Source organism: Hermetia illucens, chromosome 6, assembly GCF_905115235.1.
Source record: "Hermetia illucens chromosome 6, iHerIll2.2.curated.20191125, whole genome shotgun sequence".
Taxonomy (NCBI): Eukaryota; Metazoa; Arthropoda; class Insecta; order Diptera; family Stratiomyidae; genus Hermetia; species Hermetia illucens.
The window spans coordinates 40,803,262-40,823,224 of record NC_051854.1 but is presented as its reverse complement, the minus strand read 5'-3'; the positions used below and the strand labels follow the sequence as shown (position 1 = coordinate 40,823,224).

General features: G+C 47.1%; 1 protein-coding gene across 1 annotated transcript in view; it reads left to right on the top strand.

Annotated features, from left to right (window-relative positions):
• Positions 1-471: 471 nt before the first annotated feature.
• LOC119660389 (nicotinamidase) overlaps positions 472-19,963 on the top strand; it is a 133,374-nt gene continuing 113,882 nt past the window's right edge. Inside the window, exon 1 of the mRNA XM_038068913.1 lies at positions 472-586. The gene's annotated coding sequence lies outside the window, so the exon portion shown is untranslated. The remainder of the gene's footprint in view (positions 587-19,963) is intronic.

The window sequence follows — 19,963 nt, the reverse complement described above, 5'->3', positions numbered from 1 at the left end:
GAGAGCTTGCTGAAAGCTCTCGGATCAAATGAGCAATGAATAATCGTAAACATCGTTTGCCGGCTTCAATGTTGCTTTCCCAAAGCAGCACACGTTTCTCGTCTGTCGGGATCGCTTCACGTGGGATCTCATTGGTGCTGCATTTTACTATTACTGTTATCAGTGTGGTTTTGTTTGTATGCTGACCGGCCTCCAGTTTTTCAAATTGCTTTAAATCGCGAAGCGCGGGCAGTTGTGAAATACTATGCACTCGTTTCCATGGAAACCGGTCTGTTAGCCCATGTGATTTATAGTGACGTCACTTATACATGTCATCGCTCACGCAATCCATTCCCGGATATCGATTTTTCCCAGAAGCTGGTGGGGTCCACGCTGCATAGTCATTATCAGAACTTCCTAATTTTCGAGCCGGCGCCGTGAAATCGTGTTAGTAACATAAGAGTGCGCCTGGTTTTTCTGGTAATTGAGTTTTGCATCTATTTAGGCGTTTGACTTCTACTGCCATCTAGCGGCAAATTTACTACAATTTGCGAGCTATAGGGCATGCAATTGTGTCGCTGTGTTTTGTGTATCCAACATTAACTGAGTAAGTATTTATCTCTGTAATCGGTTCAAAGTCACTTCGGTCACACTGCTCCAAGGCCAAAGGTGAGGTAGCGTCTGATGAGTTGTCTTTATGCTGGACGGAAACGTCAGTTGTCCTGTTTTTAAAAATTCGGGAGGGGTAAGAGTGGAAGAAAATCCCTTCTCAATTGGTTCTGTCCGTCGTCAAGTATGGGTACTATGTCAATTATGTTATCAGTCAGGAACTTTCCTTCCATTTTGTCTACACCTAACACCTTTTTAAGGTTTTGTGTAAACACAAAACCTTATTAAAATCGGTTTACTGTCTGTCTGTCTTTTTTTTTTTTTTTTTTTGAGGAGGTGGAAATCTTCAAAAGACACTGGTCTGGACACACCAGCGTGTGGGATTTTTATCCACTAAAACCACCCCCGACTCCCTCCCTGCCCTGCGGAACCACCATAAGGTATTACATTACCGGGCGGAGTCAGCTCACTCTAGCTTAATCCCATTTCTTCTATACGCGGCGCACGTGATCGCGTTTTTCTCCTTTCCTCTGCCTTTCGCAATTTATCTTGAATTGATGCGATCATGGAGTTGACCGCATCCCAATTCTCTTGATGTGCTAGCATTTTCGGCACCAGATTTTCTGGTACCAGCACCTCTCCTAGAGTCTCCTCTAGGTTTCTCCTTTCCTCCACAAATCTCGGACAGTGGAAGAATACATGCTCTGGGTCCTCTGGGACTCCATCGCAATTTGGACAGTCGGGTGAGGTCTCCAATTTAAATCTGTGAAGGTATTGGAGATATCCTCCATGTCCCGTGAGAAACTGGGTGAGATTAAAATTAATCTCACTGTGTCGTCTCTCCAACAACTCCTTGATGGCAGGAATGAGCCTGTGAGTCCACCGACCCTTTCCCGAGCGTTCCCACCGCTCTTGCCATCTATTTATGGATCTCTCCCTCTCAGCCTTCTTCGTCTGCAATAAGGGAGAGATTGACTTCGCATGGTATATATTCGCCATCTCATCTGCCAAGATGTCAATCGGCATCATTCCAGAGATGACGAATGCGGCATCATCTGAGACAGTCCTGAAGGCAGAGCATACCCTCAGGGTTGTCCTCCCGTAGACTGCATTCAGTTTGCTAGTGTTAACTGACATCCGCAACGCCTCGCTCCAAACTGGGGTCGCATAGAGCATGATTGAGGTCACTACCCTGGCTATAAGCAACCTAGAGGTATACCGTGGCCCTCCCACGTTCGGCATCATCCTCGCCAGGGCCATACTAGCTTTGGATGATTTATCACAAAGATACTGTACGTGTTGCTTATAGCTGAGCTTGCTGTCTATCACCACCCCCAAGAATTTGATGGCCGGCTTGGAAGTGATGATATGATTCCCGACTCTAACACAGGCGTAATTTCTCTTCCGGCGCTTCGTGACGAGGACCGCTTCCGTTTTTTCCTCCACAAGCGCCAGACCAGAGCTCTCTAATCAGCATTTGACAGCACTGATTGCCTCGCTTGAGTATAACTCAGCATCTTCGAGATGCTTTGCGACAACAGCCAGTGCAATGTCGTCAGCGTAACCCACCACTGTGGCTTCCTCCGGAAGGGGAAGATTAAGTACATCGTTGTACATGATGTTCCACAGTAGTGGGAACAATACGGAGCCCTGCGGGACACCCGCGGAAACGGCGTACTTCTGCGGTCCGTCATCAGTGTCGTACCAGAGCCTCCTTTCAGTTAAATAACTATCGACAATTGCGGCGAGATAGGCGGGAATACCAACCTTCGCTAGAGATTTCCGGATTAGATTCCAATTGGCCGAATTGAATGCATTTTTCACGTCCAGGGTTACTACCACGCAATATGTGCTGGTACTACCCTTTCCGTGGATTGCATCTTCGGCCAAGCCAGTAACCAATTTGATGGCATCAATGGTTGATCTGGCTTTACGGAATCCATACTGCCGATCTGAAAGGCTGCCTTGGCTCTCAACTACTGGGAGTAATCTATGATATTATAGATTACCCTCTCTAGTATTTTCCCCACCGTGTCCAAAAGACATATGGGTCGGTATGAGGATGGTTCACCTGGAGGTTTACCAGGCTTAGGCAGAAGCACCAACTTCTGCCGCTTCCATACCGCTGGAAATATTCCCTCGGACATGCACGCTTCGAACAACTCAGCAAACATGTCCGGCCTGGATTTCATGGCAAGCTTAAGGGCCTTATTCGGTACTCCGTCCAGACCCGGTGCTTTATTGCCTCCTATTCTGCCGCAGATCTCCAGGAGTTCGTCTCTGGTGACTGGCGGGATTGCCGTCACATTCTGAGGTGGTTGGAATGTGTCGGTGCTCTCCTCTTGCTGGGGGAATAACCCCTGGATGATTTGCAACAAGAGGATGGGGCACGTGATCTGCGGAGACGAACGGCCTTTAAATCGTCCTATCACGATTCCATAAGCTCTCCCCCACGGATTTACGTCCGCTTCTGAGCAGAGCTCCCTAAAGCATTTCCTCTTTCTTCGCTGGATGGCGAGTTTGAAGGTTTTGCGGGCTGCCTTGTAGGCGCACTCTTTCTGCCCTTGATCGACTCTACCTATCGCCCTCTGAGCCGCTCTTCTGGCTTGGTGGCAGGCTGATCGAAGGCCGGTCAGTTCATCATTCCACCAGTGGTTTGGTCTTCTACGGGGGAATGCGCACCTCCTAGGCATGGACGTGTCACATGCTTTGACGATACATTGAGCCAGATGGACAGCTCTTTCCGTAGAGGCGCCTGCTGTATCAGGTTGATCTAACCACACCTCTAAGAAGCTCTGCTCATCCAAAGATTTTGCAGACCAGCCTGAAATCTTTTTCGGTTTCGGGCATGATAGCTCCTTGCCCTGAGGTTCGACACATGTCTCAAAGAAAACTGCCTGGTGATCGCTGTGGGTGTAGCGTTCGCTGACGCACCAGAACATACCACGCGCCAGCGAAGTGCTGACAAAGGTCAGGTGTACAACTGAGCCTGACCCCCCTTTCTGGAAGGTGTTTACAGAACCTTCGTTAGCCAAAACCATGTCCATCTGCGCGAAAACTTCTATTAAACTGCGCCCCCTAGCATTTGATTCTCTGCTACCCCACTCTAGGGCCCAAGCATTGAAATCACCAGCAATCACCTTTGGACTTCGTCCCCTTGCGTCGAGAACAAGATTATCAAGCATTTGCTGGAATTCAGACAGTGTCAAGCTTTGTGGGGCGTAGCAGCTGTATACATATACACCACTTATTTTTGCCCACACAAAGCCACTGGCTGCCTGACTTGCAGTACATTGTATGGCCTGTCGACCGCAAGCCCATATCCCCGCTCCACCAGTCGAATCTGTGACCCATGCGCCACCGTGACGGCTTCTGTACGGCTCACTTATGATGGCGATTTCCATCTCTGATTCGCACGTGGTCTGCTCAAGTAAATCCTGAGCGATCCTGCAATGATTGAGGTTTATTTGAATAAACCTCATTTTCTTATTGCAGTGAGCGCCTTCCTAAATTCAGGACATTTACTACTTCCGGCAATATGCCGGTTATCCTGCCCCTCTTTCACCTCGCACAATAGGCATTTGGGGTCCCTATTGCACTCCCTGGCAATATGGCCCTTCTCCCCACACCTTCTGCATCGATCGGATCGATCAATGCTGCTGGTGCATACCTTGGCGAAGTGCCCAAACATGAGGCATTTAAAGCACCTCTTTAGTGAAGTCTATTCTCTTAAACGGCAGACAACCCATCCAATCCGAATTTTTCCGGCAGCCAACAACATCTGCGCTGCCTCCGCTGGTACTCGTATTGTCGCCATTTGAGTACCGCCATAGGCTTTTCGTAAACTTACAACAGACTCCTCTGTAAGTTCTTCCAACTTGAATTGCTCCTTCAGAGCTGTACAAATTTCTGCTTTTGATGTTATTTCATCGAGATCCTTACATTGTATGTAGATCTCATGTTTTTGGGCACGCACTGCGGCATTCTCCCCAAGTGAGTCCTTCACCCGAGTGCGAAAGTCATCAGTCTTGCCTACGCTGGATCTTTTCAGCTCGAACATGAGATCCCCTTTCTGGGTTCTTCGGATTCGATTCACATTTCCGCTCATATCTTTTAGGTCGGGATCCGCTTTGACCTTTCTGAGTATCTCCGCGTAGGACAGATTTCCCTTACTGGAGATAACAATTGCATCTGGACGGGTTCGCAATTTTGCTTTCCCTTTCGCTTTTTTGCTCGTAACCTTAGTCCATCCATCGTTTCCGTTCGTCTTGGGCTTCGCAACGCTGGTCGACTTTTCCACATTCGCTGTACGCTTTCCTCCTTCAGAGCTATTAGTGCTGGTTTTCAGAGTTTCCTGTCCGCCTTTTTTTCTCTTAGGTGCCTGCTGATTATTTGAAGGATCCCCCTCTTTTTCCCGTACTCGTTTATTTTGCCGTGTTTCGATGGTAGTACGGTTAGGTGTCACTTGGGTCGCTTGTGACACTGTTGGTGCAGCGGGGTTCGGCGTATCCTTAGTATTCTTTTCCTCCATCTGCGATCTATTATAGAGGACTCTAATGGCCCTCACCATATTCTTTATGGCTTGGTGCACGTTGTGCTTGTCCTTGATGAACTCGGACAGCTCAACTATTTTTGCCCCAAGCTGGATAAATGGTAATTCCTCCGGATCGGGACTCCGCTCCTTATAAGCCCCGACAGGGTTACTCCTTTTATACGCTGTTTCACTTTTGCCAGTTATTGATCTTGCCTGTACTTTTTCCTTCATCGCCTTTAGCATTGGTGGAGATCTCAAAGTTGACGAGCTTCTTTTGAATGGATCCCTTTCTTGTTTCTGGAGCACCTCCTGCTGTCGCGCTTCTTGAACATATGCGGCGGGTGTTATCACGGCTTTTGTCATCCAACGATCTGCCTTCAGTTTATTTTTGTTTGGTCTTGTTACTGGTGTTCTCGGTAAGGTCGTACTTCGCTTGAACACCTCCTTCTCCAGATCCAAATCATTTGTAACATTATATGCCAAGGTGGCCAAGTTGTCCACCACCGAGGCACTGCAGTCGAGGGATATCGACGACAGGGAGCCCGCTTGCTCACTCCCAAAAGCCGCCGGTATTGGGGTTCCGAGCTCCTGCACCGTAAGTTTACTCCTTCTCTCGTCTTCCATGGTGGTTTTATGTTCTGGGTATCCTTCCCATAGCCATCTTGGTCCACGCACCAGAGATGAGCAAACACTAGCCCATACACAGTCAGAAAAGAAAAGTGCATGAACACATATTTACACATCAATAGGTATGCCCCTATCCGCCACCTGGGGTCGCGCCTGATGGGAGATCTGGCAACTCCTCACAGGACTCTCTGTCAGTCTGTCTGTCTGCCTGTCCGTCTGTCTGTCTGTCTGTCTGTCCGTCACACGCATTTTTCTCGGAGACGGTTATAGCGATTGACACCAAATTTGGTAGAAAGGCGGGAACTGTGAACGCTCACGCATACAGTGAATTACATCCTTTTATGTCGAATTTAAGGGGTGGTCCCCATACATGCAAAAGGAGGGTGTAAAATTTTTTTTCATCAAATATTGTCATATGCGGTATCAAATTAAAGGTCTCGATTAGTACTTTTCAAAGCCGATCTTAGTTTTGACATTCGTTGGAAGGGTTGGGAGCGCGGGGGGTTGAAAGTGATCACTTCTTTAAGGGGGCCATTCTCAGAAACTACCAAACCGAAAAATCTGAAAAAAATCAGGAGGCTGCCACTATATGGTGCCTGGGCTCCGAAATACCTTCCATGCCGATATCTGTTTAAATAAAGTTAATAATAGTATATTACTACAATTTTTTGTAATAGGTTAGAAACCCCCCTTAAGTTCATCCTAGTACCATGAAATTTTGCAGTGATATAGGCTATAATATAGAGCATGATCTTACCAAGTTTGGTGGAAATTGCACTATTACTAACAAAGTTATAATACCTCAAATTTGTTGCTTCGTTGAAAATTGAAGACTATGAATGTCAATATCACCCGAAAGTGGATACTCTCACATAATATATGGATATATTACGTGCTACGTACTAAGAAACACACAAAACCTTTCGTACCCGAAGCGTCCAGCTTCCGGTTTCCCGACTTGTTTGTTCTTCAATGCTTTTAGTAAACAATGTAAATTTATCCGCCCTTAACTTCATCCTAGGAGCACCAAATACGAGTGGCGTAATAGAATGAAGAATAGTATGGGGCATAATACTGGAAAGTTTCGTGAAAAGCTATTCATTTCCGATGAATTTACTAAATCTTTATGGCCTAGGAATTTAATGGTGAGGTCAAAATTAACAAAAATAGTTGGAATTGTACTAGAGATTCATATTTGTACATGTACATATGAAGTAGCTATTTTTGTCACCCTCTTAAGGTTTGTGTAAAATTATTGTTATTATTATTTTGTTAAGGGGAAGTCGCACCGCGTCCTTGAAGAACTATTGTGCCCTTTTACTGGTTTTAGTGTACCTATTGAACGTAGTATCTCAAGCAGGCCTATAACCGTTAGGAACTTTAGTATGTTCCCTACTTCCAGATCTTTCAGCTTTGCATCTGGTATTAAATGTTCTCCCAGATACCTCGACCTACTTTGCACAAGTGCCGGACACTGTCCCAGGACGTGTATAGAGGTTTCGTCATCCTCCTCACAAAACTTGCAGGCAGTGTCCGTAGATATCCCTAGCTTCCCTAGGTGATAATTCAGCCGACAATGACCAGTGAGAATTCCCACTATGATTCGGAGGTTCTTTTTGGTGAGGTTTAAGCAATCCTTTGTGCGCATGGGTTCGTATCCCCCAATAAGCACCCTGGACTGCTCCATCCCTGGTAGGCCCGCCTAGTATAGTTCCCTCCACCGTTCCTCTTCATTTCTTAGATTCATAGCCATGAAACCGTTTCCGATTCCTCAGAAGGATTCTGACCCGTGTAAAGACGTCCCTGCTCCCTTCTTGGCTAGTTCACCCGCTGCCTCGTTGCCTTCCAACCCAGCATGGCCTGGGACCCAAAGTATCCAGACCTTGTTGGACGAGCCTCGTGTATTCAGTCTCTCAAGGCATTCCCATACCAGTTTAGAGTTCACCTGGTTGGACCTAAGTGCCTTGATCGCTGCTTGGCTATCGGTGAGAATAGCTATGTTTTGCCCCCTATAGTTCCTTTGCAGATTAAAGGAGGCACATTTGTCTATGGCGTATATTTCCGTCTGGAATATGCTAGTGTACCTGCCTATTGGCTCAAAGTACATTTTCCTTGGACCAATGACACCGGCACCCGCTCCCTCTGCTTTGAGGGATCCGTCAGTGTACCAAGTAATCAGTTGCTGGTTTAAGCCTGCCATGTTACTCCAACGTGTTTCAAACTTCTTATCGAAGTGAAACCTCGTTGCCATGTTATCCCTTGGTATCAGTAATTCGGGATACCGCCTAGAAAAAATAGTAATTTTCCTTCGATTTAGGCAGCTCCCCGCCTCACTCTTACTACCGGCCATCCTGAATATTGCCCTCCTTGCCTGCATCTGAATGTGCAGATGGAGAGGGGTTAATTCCAGAAGGACCTCCAGGGATGCCGTTGGGCATGTCCTCATTGCCCCACTGATACACACGCAAGCCAGCTTTTGAAGCTTATGTAATTCCCTGGCTTGTGCGCTGAGTTCGGTTCTTTCTGCCCAGATTACCGCTCCATAGGTAATCATTGGCCTTACTATTGCAGTATATATCCAAAGTAGTATCTTCGGGCTGCAACCCCATTTTTTCCTGCTATGGATCTGCAAGTCATCAGAGCCCTCGTGGGTTTCCGACATGTGTCTTCCAGAGTAATATTTGGTCTAGCGTAATTCCTAAATATTTGACCTCTGTTCTCTGATCAAGCTTACGCCTCCTAGTGAATGGTACTATGGTGGTTTTGGCTGGGTTGATCCGTATTCCCACTTTCCTGCACCAGGCACTAGTAACCCTTAGTTCAGTTTGGATTCTATCACATAGGGTATCTTCATATTTGCCTCTACAGATTAAAACAATGTCATCTGCGGAACCCTGGATTTGTATTTCAGTATTTGTTAACGCGTCCAGGAGTTCATCCACTACTATACTCCACATCAGCGGCGATAGTACTCCGCCCTGTGGACAGCCTTGAGTTGTGTTCATGATAATATCATAGAATTTGTACCTGTTTGTACCTCTATTTGTCTGCTTTCTAGCATTTTGCCCATCCAGAGTGCCAGGGTGTTTCCCACTCCTTTGCGGTTCAGAGCATCTTGTCTCTCTGTGTGCGATGTGTTGTCGAATGCTCCTTCGATATCCAAAAACGCACACAGTGCAATTTCTTTTGTTTCTATGGCATCCCGTAGTACCTCTATCAGCTGATACAGAGCAGTTTCAGTTGACCGTCCTGCCCGGAAAGCGTGCTGACAGTAATGTAGGGGATTACGCTTTAGAATGTTAGTTCTAATATGGACAACTATATGACCTTCTCCACCGTTTTGAGTACGAACGATGTTAGGCAAATTGGTTTGAAAGATTTAGTGTGAAAAGGATCCTTTCGGAATAAAAATCACTTTTGCCCGTCTCCATGCCCTGGGGTATGTCTCCCAGTGCTATGCTCCCTCTTACCACCCTCAGAAGAGACTTTAAGAAAATTTCTGGGCCTCTCTGGATAAGTGCTGGGAAAATGCTATCTACTCCAGGAGATTTCAATGGGTTAAAAGTTCCCACTGCCTATCTTAGCCTAGCTTCTGAGCATACCTTGTGTAAAATTGCTCTACGTTGAAATTTGTTCTCATGCATATAATTAGGAACTCATCCTTCTAAACTAACTGTTAGAGCTGGTCACTACGTGGGACAAATTTGGTTACAAAAACCAATTTCCAAAACCAACAATTAATTCCCAATGAAAAGAACGTTTTCAGAATATGTCAATAACAATATAATGACAAAAAGGAAGGAACTTTAAACCTAACGTAACCTCCGGTCCTTTACGGTTTGTCAACATCCTGCGTGTCTATCTTACGCCGAATGAGACGATGCCGGACTTTCGTCGGTGGCTTGAGGCTTTGGAGGACGCTATCTTAAGCACGGATGGGCGGATCCTGGTCGGGGGTGACTTCAATGCTAGGGTACTTGAATGGGGCATGCCTCACACAGATTCCAGAGGGAAACGAATTCTGGAAATGGCGGCGAGAACAGGACTGGTAGTTCTAAACACCGGATCCACCCCAACGTTCCGGCGCCCGGGCTGCGAAGGAAGCATTCCAGACGTAACCTTCGCATCGGAATCACTGGTGTCGCTGGTGGACGGGTGGCGAGTTCTGGAAGACTTTTCGGCAAGTGACCACCAATACATTGCTTTCGAAGTGGTGGACACAAACTTTCGGTGTGCGCCACCCCAGCGATCTTTCTGTGTATGGAACGTCGCGAAAGTGAACACCGGGAAGTTTGTCGAAACTCTGGGAACAGGTGGGGCCACGCTGAAGGGTACTCCTGAGGGCGGTGGCGCCGCTGCTGACACTGTCGTAAATTCAGTTATGAACCTGATAACGACGGTCTGCGGAGCCTCCCATGTATTGGTGGACAGGGGAAATCGCAGAGCTCCGGAAGGAATGTCACAGGCTCCGCCGCTTAACACAACGTCTAGGCGACCGGGAGGAGGCATGTACCATAATGATGGAGTACAAATCAGCCAAAAGGAGACTCCACAGCGCAATAAACAAGAGCAAAGCTCGCTGCTGGCAAGATCTGATCGACGAGGTGAATGGGGATCCGTGGGGACTCGGTTACAAACTTGTAACCCGAAAAATCGGGGCTCTGCGGAAACCCTGTTCACTTAAGGCCGAGCAGATGGACCGCATTGTGAGGGCACTCTTCCCTGCACACCCCGTATGGGATGATGACGTCGGCGCGGAGAGCGCAGAGGACTGTCCACTTTTCTCTGTAAAAGAGTTGGAACAGGCAGTCCTCTCTATGAAAAACAAGAAGGCGCCAGGACCCGATGGTATTCCAGCAGAGGTGTACAAACTGGTATTCCAACACCGGCCAGACCTACTGCTCGGCGCATTCAACGCTTGCCTGAAAGAGGGCATTTTCCCTGCTCGTTGGAAAGTTGCGAGGCTTGCGCTGATCCCTAAAGGGAAAGGCGATCCCGAACTGCCGTCTTCATACCGCCCACTGTGTATGATTGATACTGCTAGGAAAGTGCTCGAAAAGCTCATCAGAAGTAGACTCGCTGAAGCGATACGCGCTGCCGGAGATTTATCTCCCCGGTAGCTTGGTTTTAGGGCAGGGAGATCGACAATTGATGCTGTCATGCAGGTCGTGGACGCCGTTCGACGAGCAGAGGCACATAGCCGCCGAACTCGACGGGTGGTGCTCCTCGTAACGCTTGACGTCAGAGGCGCCTTCAATTCCGTAAGATGGAAAGACATTCTAGGCACACTAGACAATACCTTCAACGTGCCGAACTATTTCTTACGGATTTTGAGGGACTATCTGAGGAACCGCTCCCTGCTCTATGAAACACTAGAGGGTCAAAGGTGGATGGAGTTCACGTCGGGGGTAGCACAGGGATCCATCTTAGGGCCGGACCTCTGGAACGCTACCTATGACAGTCTGCTTAAACTCGACATGCCAGAAGAGTCGCGCCTGGTCGGCTACGCAGATGATGTCGCAGCGCTTGTTGCCGGACGCACTGTCGAACAGGCGCAAAGCAGACTCGGCATATTGATGCGACGGGTAAGCGGATGGATGACTACTCATGGTTTCAACCTTGCACTGGAAAAAACCGAAGTAGTCATCCTGACTAAGAAGAGAATTCCGACCCTGCGTCCCATATCGTTCGGCGAGTCGATAATCGAGTCAAAATCAGCGGTAAAGTACCTCGGGTTGACTGTTGACTCAAAGATGAGCTTTTCTGAGCAAATCCAAGCAGCAGCGAACAAGGCTGCGGCTGGAGTTTCGGCGTTAAGTAGGCTAATGGCAAACATTGGGGGTCCTACGTCTACTAGGCGACGTCTCCTGATGAGCTCAACGCAGTCTGCCCTGCTCTACGGCGCAGAGGTATGGGCTCGCGCTCTTAACAAGGAGGTATATCGTAGACGCCTCGCGCAAGTACAGAGACGGGGAGCTTTACGGGTGGCGTCTGTGTACCGCACAGTTTCTGAACCGGCCGTGATGGTGATCGCGGGAGTTATCCCCGTTGCCCTTCTTGCTAGGGAGCGTCAGGCTATATACAAGCGCAAGGGAGATGAGCCAAGGAAGGTGGTTGCTCGCGAAGAACGGCAAACACACTCTAGACGAGTGGCAGCTCTCTTGGCAAAATGAAACTAGAGGCAGATGGACTGCGCGGCTCATCGGCAACTTAGGTGCGTGGCTGAATCGGAAGCATGGTGAGACTGACTATTTCCTTACCCAATTTTTAAGTGGGCATGGAAATTTTCAGTCTTACCTGCACAAGATTGGAAAGGCGCGTTCTCCGGATTGTGTGTTTTGCAATGGAGTTGTGGACGATGCCCACCACACTTTCTTTTCTTTTTTTCTTGTGTAAGGTGGGATGGGGTTCGTCAGCAGCTCTATTTAAACACAGGGAATCTCTCTCCAGACAACATTGTGGAAGAGATGCTGAGGACTGCTGACAGCTGGAACCGTGTTGCCCATTACGTTCGGGCCCTTCTCATTGCTAAGAAGATAGAACTCGACCGGTGGAGAAGCTGAATGGCAGGGGGTTCCTTGAACTGACAGTTCCCTTCCTCCTCTCCCCTCCCGTTGGTGAAAGGAATTCCCTGATTTGAAGGCTCCGCAAGGCGGGAGAGTTCGGGGGCTGGCCCGAAGTAATGTGACAAACGGTTCCAGGCTAGCTCTCTGACGATGGGGAGGTGTTTAGTTGGTAGTCCGACGACGTACCGAATCGAGAGTCCAACACTGTGTGCGTAAATGCATTCACCTACCCTACCCCCAAAAAAAAAAAAATATAACATCCTGCTTCAAAATTGCCCACATCCAAAAGTTTTGGATTGCCCGGCAGACAAAGTCGTTGCGAGTTTGGAAGGGGGCGCAACAAGCAAGGCGGCCATTACTAGGACACGTCTGGGCAATTCTGCTCCTCAACCAGTGAGAGGTGGATATTTGTCATCCTTGATCAGCACGACGTTCCTTATTTAAAGGTCCGGAATACGTCGTCGCCACCTGCCTCGAGGTTGTAGAGTAGCCAAGTACTTGTCTCACCAGTATCGCCAAAAGTCCTGGTGAATTCATTGGGCACTGTGGGTTCTGGCATGCGAATTTATCGGCTGCGATATCCTGTAGCGGTGTGATTGGCCTAGAGTTAAAGCAAGCCTCCATGCGCATAGTATGGGCTTATAATTATCCCAAACAAAGGGACTGTCTTCCCACTGAACGGTTCAAGTGTTGCTTAACTTGATCACTGCCTTCCGTAATTCTCCCTGGTGATGAAATGTCAGTGTGATTCTTAAGTCTGCCAACGTATACTGATTTTGTCCAGATTCAAAGATCCTGTTTGTGTGGATGAAGGCCGTGCCATTGTTACTGTACAAGTCGGTGCATCGCCCTCTACGCACGGTAAAACCTGTGAATGCGTCGAAAAATGCCGTGGAGTTGAGGTCCTCAATTAACTCAATGTGCACAGCATGCGAAGATCGCGAGAGGTCTTGTTGCCAATGCAGGTGTTGGAGGCGGGGCCACCTGCTGTTCGATACACTTCCTCCGATGACGGTGATGAATTCATGTGCGTGCTGCCTGTTGCGCTTGCACAACCGAGTAGCATGTGGGCAGTGTTTCTAGCATGAGTTGCAGTTCGCCGTCAAAAGTGGACAAATATGCCTGATGGATGAGAAGCTGAGCCAAAACGCGGCCTTTAGCAGTATGATTGCAGAGGAGAGGACTAGAACTCGCCCAGAGAGTGTTGCCAAAGTGCGAAAGCGGTTCCTTGTGGGGTGTGACAGCGACTGGTCTAGTTCATGACTGCAAATTGTAGAAATGCCTAGAAGATGTCGAAAAGGAGCCAACGGCGAATATGAGGGACCGAAGTTGACTAAATCGATCCAAGAAGAAAATGAATCGGTATGCGAAAGATAGGTGCTGATATGTCAATGATAGGAGGGTCCTCTTCTAGTTGAACCTGACCCAAATTCGCTGGAAAAGGTGATTCATAGATTTCACATATCGGGCTTCAGTTGCGTAGGGTGTTTCCGATGTTATCAAAGGGCGACTTGAGAGACTGTCCAATATGTGCACGGGATTTCTGTCAGCGACAGCGCTGAATGCACGTTTGCCTAATGTTGCTGCCAGTAGAACCGCTTTATGTTAAAGCGATTCGTTACTATATTTTAAGTGGGGAAACCTTAGTACTTGGTTCAATGTGCAGGTCCTTTATTCTATTGCGAAATGCGAACCAGAGCAGCCGCTTGTTGTTGATGATTTTGCCTGAAATAATTGGGCTAAAGAGCCTGACTATCTCATTAGGTACCTGCGATTTAGTGGGAGGTGATGCCAAGGACGGGAGATCCACTCGGAATGAATTGGGAGATTGATCGATCGACAACTCGGTAAATGTGGCAGAAATGACGTAGATTGCTTGCACCATTGAAATCTCATTGGACTTCTACTTGATAAGTCGAAAGTGCCCTGCTGAAAGAATGTGGTTCCGCGGCTGTCTAGTTCAAATTTGCTCCATATTATCAAGCGTGCATGGCTGCAATGTGTGGATCGCGTTGTATAGGCTTGAAACCATTCCGTAGACATCGGTCGCTAGTTGATAATGTCCAAGAGGTTCGTCCAGATGTTCCCGCTAAATAATGTCAGAATATTTTTTCAACGACTGCAGATAGCATCACTCAGAATTGGCTGAAGCACAAGAGGGTGTGAAACAGAAGAGGCTGAATTGTGGGTCGGCTCCAGTGTCCGTTATTTAATGTATTGCTGTAGGTCAGTGGCTCTGAAAAGTTAAGCGCGTTTTTTTAGGTAGCATGGCACGGGATGTAGTAGTCAGGATATTGCTCCGGAAGAGGATCAACGTGCAGCGTCTGTATCTGGCCGCCCGCCATAGTTACATAGTTGCTAATTCAATTCGTCGATGAATAATTGTTGCCGAGACCATAGCTCCAAATTATCTGCAATTAGGTTGACTGTGAACATAGTAAATGGAGAGCGATACTGATTGTGTCAAACGAGGAAAGCGGGGTATCACTCCAACGCCTGCCTGCCAAGTCAACATCTGTATAATTTCTCCATAGTTGGATTTGCTGTGCCAATTGTAATAAATGAAACTTCTGGATTGCAAGGGGTTCGGATCGAATGTCGATAGCCAGACTTGCCAATAATGTATGCTCGTGCCAGAAGGATAACCCCATAGCCCCTTGCCAAATAGGAAGCGATAAATGCCGCTCAGAATGGTGAAGTAAAAAAAGCTCCGACAAGATTCGTAGCAATGTTCTGCTACTAGTGGGAGACGAGGGTTTCTGCACCGAGACCTGCTGTTGCACCGGAGGCAGCGTATCGCGGAAAATCATATGATGCCACTTCCTGCACTATCGGCAGTCACCTGTCTACACTCTTGAGGCGAATGGCTTGGTCTAAGGCAGTTGAAGTGGAGCTTATAGCCTCGTAACGCCTTAAACCTCCGGTCGCAGCCATTGTCTCCAGACGTTGACACCAACTTATTCGATGGGACAGAAGGGGCCGGAGGTTGGGTCCCCTTGTGCCAATGTAGACCACTTTAATTTGTATTCCGTTGATGGTATGCCAGTTGATGTTTCTGGCCGCTTTTGCAAAAAGTGGTGCCTAATGAGTTCCGTTTGTCTCGACAGCTTGATGGTTTCCGAAGCGAGGCGATGGGAAGAGCGTTCGACAAATCCCAGTGAATCCTGGAGTATGGGGATGTGGGACAGAGACAATGCCATTCCCCAAGCTTATTGCGTTGAACTCGGCAGTGGTCTCTTCAGAGTGCGCAACGATGTTTGTATAGTGTCTACCATTATTTTTGGTAATTCCTTCTTCACCCCCCTCTATGTTAAGGGATCGCGCAATATAAATCTCCGCCAGTTGCTTTGTCATAACGGCCGTTTACCGCATTCCAAACTTTCTGATTGTTGTAAAGCCCTGTCATACGAGGGGGGGGGGGGGGGGTGCGTTGATGGCTTGGGGTAATGAGTCGAGTTTGTAAGTCTGCAGGAAATCTTGATCATGTACCGAGGTTGTGAAAATATCCTTGAGAGCTAGCAAATGATGCAAGGCTTCATCAAAGGGGGTATCACCAATGGATCGTTTCCAGTTCTCCTTTCATTCCCTTTTGTTCGTTGTTTGGGTGTCAGGCAGAATGTTCTCGAATTCCAGGAAATGAGTCTTGAGAAGCAGGTGTACTCTGTCCTCCTCATTTTCGGTAAACGTTTCATCTTCCTTCTTCAGACAGACAGAAGGTATTTGTCTTTGTTTATAGTTTTGTATAGCTTGGTTGGATCTGTGGTTTGTTCGATCCCTTCACAGAATTCCCTGAAGCTGTTCTGTTTTATTTGCCTGATCGCGTTGCTTTACGCAGTCAGTGCATTTTGGGACCTTGCCAGTCTCTAGTTTGTTTTTGGTTGAAGAGTTTTCGCACCTCAGATCTCATTCTGCCTAAGTTCCTGTTCCACCAGGGTACATCCGTTGATGACTTAACTGTCTTGGCCGGACTGCTGGCCTCATTTACGTGAATGACAATTTTGTTGAGGTCTCCCTCCACTGTTTCCAGTTCCAATTCGCTCCTGATATCACCACCCCTTTGGAGGTGAGCCTACGTTGTTACTCAGGTGAGTTGTATAGGAGTCTTAATCCGTTCTCTTGGGATTTCTTATTATTCTTTTTATTTCGAAGTTGCCCTCAATGTCGAATCTGATTATTCTGTGATCCGACATAGAGGGCTCATTCGACATATTTCAATTGCCGATCAGCCCGATCATCAGAGTATTCCCTAGAATTACGTCTAGTACCTCTTGTCTAGTGTTGGTCACGAATATTGAAGTGTTCCCTATGTTGTATGTTAAGAACAAATTCAAGAAGTTATTCAACTCTTTGATTGCTGTCGCTGCTTAACCAGACTTCGTGATGGACTTTGGCATCGCAGGCGAGGAGAAGCGGCAGCGCCCTCCTCTCACAGTATTTCACCAGTCTAGTGACTAGTTCCCGTGGAATTCGAATGTCGATTCTTCGGAAGTAGCTCGACCCCACGACTGCCTATCGAGTTCTCCGCCGCTTTCAGTAACGTTTGCACAGCGACAATATTCCCGGTCAGGAAGTCGGAAAGAAAGATATATTTTAAATTAGGTTTAAGAATGATGCAAGCTACTGGTTTTTCGCAAGCGCAGGCTCAAATTACCTGGATGCTTCCTCCTTGTAAATCTCGAATCTGCGCTCGGTATACCCAGGACTCCTGAACTTGCCCTTGGAATTACTGCAGATGCAGCAGTTCGTTTTGGGGGCTCTTCTCTTCACTGGTCGGAGTATTACTCTTCTCTTTCAACTTGGCGTTTTCCTGCACGTCATTGTCCACCCTAAGCCCTAGAAGGTCTAGGCCGTCCAGTTTCTGTTCTTCACTGGGCAGCAGGTCTACTTTCCTGCTTGATCCAGTCCTTCGGGAACTTCAGTAGTTTTCCCACGCGATGTCTCCTTCGAAGTGTCTTTCCTCGGCTTTTCCCCATGCCCGTGCACAGGTATGTTGCTAATCTATAGTTGATATGGCTACTTCGACGTTTGATCGCTTCCAGTGATTGGTCATCCACCCCTATCGTGGCCAGTCTACCCTTGCCCTGCATCTTGTTCCTGAAGATTCTCCATCTTCTTCATTCTGAGCTATTAGGAGGGTCATTAGATTTTCCGTCTCTAGTGGGTGTGGTCTCTTTTGGGTGTCAATACTCGGATCTCAATGTTTCGGAGTTGTGCCTCCGCCTGGTTGGAAAGTTTGTGTGTGGTATCGGGGGCCGCTTGTTTGTTTTTATCCTTTTTATCTTTCATTTGTGTTCCCACGAGTATGGGAGTTAGGAGGTCCGCCGTGCCATAGTCTCCCGTAGCACGGTAAGGGCAAACTTACTCACTGAGGCGACCAGGAACTCGGATATAGTCAGTTACCCCCGACTGCAAACTATTCAATAGGTACGGTACGCATGACACCCTGGAATAGGGAGGTAATGAGTAACATAGTGCTATGTTGAATTCTAAGGGGGAGGGGAGGTGTCCTATATAGGCAGAAGGGGGATGTAAAATTCTTTTTCACTAAATATAGTCATGTGGGGTATCAAACGGAAGGTCTCGATAAGTAGTAGCTACGTTTTTGATATTCGATGTAAGAGGGGAGAGTACTTGTTTAAAAAAGCAACTTTTTTAAGTAGGAAACGTTAATTAAGAGTGAAGGACTGGGCGTATCGATCTAATTTCAGGTAGCGAAACGACGCTGCACTTACATCTAATTCAAAAGTAATTGCAGTTGTTCAATGAGAAAGCACGTTAGTTCTCGAGAAATATTATTAAAACGAGGTGGCAAATTTCTATTTACGTAATACAACAGTCGCAATTATCTCCTTTGAGCAACCGTTTAACATGCTATATTCGAGCCATGAAGGTACATAAGTGTATCTGAATAAAACCTGCGCCACCTACGGTTGTTTGGCGTTCTGCTTGACAAGGAAACAGTCCACTTGAATGAAGGCTCCAAATTGCTTCTTACAACCACATGATTGATTGTTGTAGTTCATTTCCGTAAAAGTTCCTTTTTACTCTAGTCTTGCAGTAAATGAGCTCCTGTGAACAATACATTCATGCCTGTCGTACCTTTAGGTGCCATGCCAAGTTTTTGAATGATATGACTGATATATTTCGCTCCTTCGAAAGTGCCTTTCCGTGAAAAGTTCGTAGTTCATAGTTCAATGTAGTGTGAACACATTGATGTTATCGCAGAACTCGTTGATGGAAAGGTAGCGCAGATACTACCGTGAAAAGTTAAGTTTCTGATTTCTGAGAAGAGAATTTTGAGTTTAAATTGTCCTGTCGGTACCATGATGAAAGTTTACAGTGGAAATCAATTTGGGTCAAAGACTTAAGAAATACCTCAAGCGTCCTTCATGGTCCTGAATTTAGATGATTTCATTTATATGTCATTTCACGTCTGGAGCCAACAGTCTTGGCTGAAAATATTAAGGATATTTCCTACTCTGCTAGGAAGTTAAAAGATCGTACAGTGGACTAGGTTTAAAATACTAATTTTTAGACCAGAAAAAAGTGAGCCTCATAAACGGAAGAAGCTTATAAGGGAAGTGGCACTGCGTCCTAGAATAACTATTGTGCTCTTTTACTCGTTATAGTATACCTGTTAACTATAGTATGTTGTGCAAGTCTATTAGCGATAGTAGCTTTATTAGGTTCCCGACTTCAGCATTTTTTTTTCATATCCCTTCGTTCCTCGGTCAAATCCTTAATACGTAAGTCCAGAAACGAATATTTGTCCAGCGTGGAAGACTCACTAAAGCGCGGAAACCTGAAACCTTTCTGGCCCCACATTCGCAACTCCCGCTGCTCTGCCCAGTTATCCTCTCCGTCCATTAAATTCTCTGGCTTCTCAGCTAACTCCCCCCCAACTATCTTGTGATTTACTCTGCCGTAGCGGCAGACATTCGTCAGTCTATGTTCCCCCTCCTTCCTCCGAATCCCTCCATATAGTGGATGTAGCCTGCCCCGCATTGCCAACCATTCCCCTTCTTACCCGTATCCTTGTCGAATACCTCATTGGCAAACTTGATGCCAATGTCGGACCTGGCTACGATGGTCTTCCAAACCTGTTTTGCTCAAAACTGGTAAGTCCATCTCCCTTCCCCTATCTCTTATTTTCAACAAAAGCCTTGAAGAGAATCATTTTCCCAGCTTGTGGAAAGAGGCTCTCATTATTCCCATTCACAAAAGTGGCGATCGTTCGCTTGCCGAGAATTACCGTCCCATTTCCCTCCTCTCCTCCTGTTCCAAAATCCTGGAAAAATATGTCAGCGACTGGTTGTCCGCCCACTTTGGTCAACACATAGTGAAAGAACAACACGGCTTCGTTAAACGTAGGTCCACTGCCTCCAACCTGCTTGACTTTACCAACTTTCTCGCCAAATGTCTAAATTCACGGCAAGAAGTGCATACCATTTACACTGACTTCGCCAAAGCCTTCGACACCGTAAATCACAAGATACTTCTATCCAAACTCTCGTCCCTAAACGTTCCCATACCACTTGTTTTATGGCTTGCCTCTTACATTTCCAACCGATCCTGCCGCGTCTCTTTTGACGGCTGTACTTTCCGCTCCATCTCCCCCTCTTCTGGCGTCCCACAGGGATCTATTCTG